This window comes from Squalius cephalus (genome assembly GCF_949319135.1).
Source record: "Squalius cephalus genome assembly, chromosome: 13".
NCBI classification, from domain to species: Eukaryota; Metazoa; Chordata; class Actinopteri; order Cypriniformes; family Leuciscidae; genus Squalius; species Squalius cephalus.
The window spans coordinates 2309460-2313687 of NC_137134.1; the positions used below are offsets into that span (position 1 = coordinate 2309460).

Sequence of the window (4228 nt, forward strand, 5' to 3'; positions counted from 1 at the left end):
CAACACCTTGAATACAATGGAGAGCTTGCGACTTCTCACCTCCAATGATGTCGAGGACCACATCTGTGTAATCTCCCCTCTTAAATGACTTGTTGCCTGTTTGTGGGTTTTTGGCTTCAGCATGGTCCTTTGTTGCCCTGGCCTTAAGATTCTTCCACCGCAATTTGATTTGGTCTGTGGTCCTCCTCTGGCCAGACCCTATGGCATTCACATTTTCTGTGATTAAAATCCAAACATCATTTTTCTTTTTGTTGGTATCCTTAGCAGAATTAAAAATTCCCACTATTGTTCCATAATGGCACCGAACACCCTCTAGTAGTGCATTGGTTTCTGCAGCAGTGAAGTTACAGCTTCTTGAGTCCATGGTTCCGTTGCTTTACTATAGTGAACATTGTTCATCAATTATAGGCCTTGGGTCCAATTGCCTCAATTGAACACAAGCCAAAACTAATCAGTTGTAATAGGTGTGTTTGAAAAGACCAACTACACAGCCATATAAATCAGCCTTTCTCAGAGGATTCACAGAGAGACAGTGAAATGGCAGGTGTTGTCCACCGCCACCACCACTTTGCCAGGAGAGGATACCGTCAAAGGGTGTATGTTGAACGTACCAAGCCACTGGAGCAATACACCACTGAGGAGCTGTATGTCCGGTTTCGCTTTGGGAAGGCTGATATAGAGTACCTTGTGAACCTTCTCAGGCCAAAACTTCAACACAGAACCCAAAGGAGTCACGGTCTGTCTCTGGAAGACCAGATCCTCATTGCTCTCCGATTTTATGCATGTGGGACTTTCTATCAAGTTGTTGGTGACTATATGGGAGTGGTGAAATCAGCTGTGTGTGATGTGGTGACACTGCATGAAAAGACTCAAATCCGGCAAAATACGGGCATGGTAAACTCCTGTGAAATTTGATGTTTGCCGGATGTATGCGGGAAAAAGCGGATCAGAGTAACATGGAACAGTATATTTCCAGATAAACCCGGAAACCTCACATATGCGGACATATACAGGAATCCGTGAAATTTCACGGACATATACAGCTTAAACACTGCTGGGTGTGAGAGGACTGACAACTGTTAGGTGTGAAGACCTTTCATATGTTAATGACTGACACTAAAGGTGCTGGCTGTTCTCAGAGGGAGGGGTGGCCAGGGAGGACTTCAGGGTTGAGAATTATCTCTCAATTACTATAGGCTACAGCAAACAAGCTTTTCATACAGAAAAATAAATAAATTCTTAAGGACCTGAAACACAAAACCGACGTCAAAGAACTAGCAATGACTAAAGCCGACTCTAGGGTTGGCTCACGTCGCCTGTGTCAGGGCCTTAAAACCACTGCATGAAAAAAAGTCTCTTATTCAAATATTTTTTTATAAAAACAGGACAAAATAAACACCCAGTCTGAACATATATGTTAACAAAAACATCTGAATATTTAATGAAATAAACAAAGGAATTTAATTAATGCTGGGGAAAAATTAATCGCATCCAAAATAAAAGTTTGTGTTTGCATAATATATGTGTGTGTACTGTGTATAATTATTCTGTATGTATAAATACACACATATGCATGTATTTATTTAAGAAATATTTGCATGTATATACTGTATATACATTTAAACATAATTTATATTATATATAAATATAAATAATTGAATAATAAAAAAAAAAAACTTAAATATATACATGCATATGTGTGTATTTATATATACAAAATAATTATACACAGTACACGCACATATATTATGCAACCACAAACTTTTATTTTGGATGCGATTAATTTTTTTCCCAGCAATAAATTTAATGGAACAAATAAAGAAAAATTAACCAAACATTTCAGAATATCTCAAATTTTATTGTGAAGTTTTACAAATTGCAGACAACAACAATTGTCACCTTTTTTAAAATTGGCTTTTAGCTTGCTTAGTTGGGGACATTTAATTTAATATTCAACAATATTATTGATCTGCCTGCGTTGACACTATTATATGAGATCTGAACTGAGCTGGACGATGACATCACGGTTTTCTCGAAAGTGGCTATATATATCCACATTTAAATGTATTTATTTATTTATACAACAAAATGAATCACCACTGAACTGACTTAAGCTGGACTGTGAAGCTATTTTCTTCTAGAAACAAACTGTCTTGCATTACTTTCCTGTTATCTCTGTAAAGCTACTTTGAAACAATCTGTATTGTAAAAAGCGCTGTATAAATAAAGGTGACTTGATATTTATTAAAAAGGTAGAAGGAACCTGAGCTTTTCTACTCCACTGAATTGAAGACCGAGGTCACTACAGTTAAAATCTCTTGCTGATTTAATCCACCTTTAAACTATTAATGTCTATGAACAAATATGTATTTGTATGTTTGTGTGCCTCAGCATTTCTGAGTGAACACCGCTGGTTTACTCACTATTTTAAAGTGTACTGTCGATGACGTGATATGACGTCATGACGTGCAGCTGACGTTACCTGAAAAATCTATCCAAGATGGCTACCCTCTCGAGCGACGTGTATCAAGAATGAAACAACTTGTAAGTAAACCAAAACACTTCAAAACTACTTTGCTTGTTGTAATATTGTAAGAATATCATATTACACGTGATATTTGACTGTTAGACAAGGCTATTTTTAAGTTGCAAGCGCGGTGCCACGGGCGCGATTGCCATCAGTCCGCCTGCTAGTTACAGATAATATCCTGTGTAACGTTAGCTACTGTTAATGTCGTGGCAGGGCAATAATGTTAACGTTAGTCAATAACTCTTTTCAGCAAGAGATAGTCCTTCTGTTTTTGAGTGTGTTGCTGCTGTTTGTGTTAAGCGCCCTGCTCTGGCAAGTTCAATGTGATGTTATCTACATGCACCCAAATGAGCTAGTGGCTAACGTTAGCAGTTACGTTAACTTTTACTCAAACAAAGTTAAGGTTATGGACATAATAGTTACCGAATGAACTATGCAAGTTTTTATTAAACCCTTTACAAACGTCTTTTCATTATAGGTTTAAGTGGAAGGAGTGCAGTGAGCATCCCCAAAATCAAGGTGACTCAAATGTTAATTTAGGCTGTAACTATTTTTCACCATTTCTTTTATTTGGAGCCTAATTCATTAGCATCAATCAAACGTCTCTTAAAAATTTAATATCTTGCTGTCTGTTTTTGTGTGCATGTGCAGACCTACATTGTCACCAGAGAGCAACTTTATCGGTAAGTTACATTCACTTGAAATTTTGTATCATTAATTTGTCATTAAAGAGGTTGATTGCATAATTTGACTGGTTTCATATTGATTGTTTTATCTGTGCAGGTGAAGGACTTCTTGGGGAAATGGCCGGCTCTTCGGATTGAATCACAGGTAAAACAGACTCACTTCTCTTTTCTGCCACTCTTCACACATATTTCACTGCCAAATTTTTAATATGCATCACATTCAAGTGGAACAGCAAATGCCACTATTCACTGTGTGTAAGAACTATCACTTTGCATGTGACCATGTTACTCAACAATGTATTTTAACTGAACATGTTGCATCACAAATGTGTTTTCTGTTGCAAATCGAGTATTAGTCTTTTTATATAATTATTTTTGTTTGTTTTTGTAGCTTTGTGCTGAGTTCCAACGCATCACAAACGTCAACATACGGAACCAGTTCTATGCTGTGCTTGACCAACATACACCTGCACTGGTGGCCTTGTATAGGCAGAAGGCGGCACGAACCGGTAAGATATCAGAGGCGCTGTGTGACATCTTAAAGACTTATGAACTGATATGTTTTGTCTCTTATGTTTACTGTGATGGCCAACTTATTCAAACTGAAAATTCAGTTTTGTGGTTCTTGCAGATTGTGAATCCATTTAAACGCTTTTTAATTTCAAACTTTACAGGAATCCGTAAAGCGCCTCCATAATTCAGAGAACAACCCACACAAATACGATCCACAAACCGGGTAAGACTGCGTATTGTATACTGTAAATGTTAGTTATGTAATGTTTCCTGTCCTGTGTTTCCCTTGTCTTGTGTGCACTTTTGTTATTTCCTGTTCTGTGTCATGTTTTTGTAGTCCTTTGTAGTTTTTCTTGCTTATTAGTTCTCCCAGGTGTTTCTAATTAGCCACACCCCCTTGTTATCTTGTTTAGCTTGTTTGTCTGTGTATTTAAACCTCTGTGCTTCAGTTGTTGGTTGTCGGTCGTTGTTTAATGTAGCTGTTACCATGTTCCTGTCC

At 37.4% G+C, this 4228-nt stretch overlaps 1 long non-coding RNA gene across 1 annotated transcript; it reads left to right on the forward strand.

Moving 5' to 3' along the window:
- The first annotated feature begins 3154 nt into the window (after nt 1–3154).
- Nucleotides 3155–3937, forward strand: LOC307169560. The gene is made up of 3 exons (XR_013823163.1): nt 3155–3213; nt 3314–3361; nt 3608–3937. It is a non-coding gene; the product is annotated as an uncharacterized lncRNA (long non-coding RNA).
- The last annotated feature ends 291 nt before the right edge of the window (nt 3938–4228 follow it).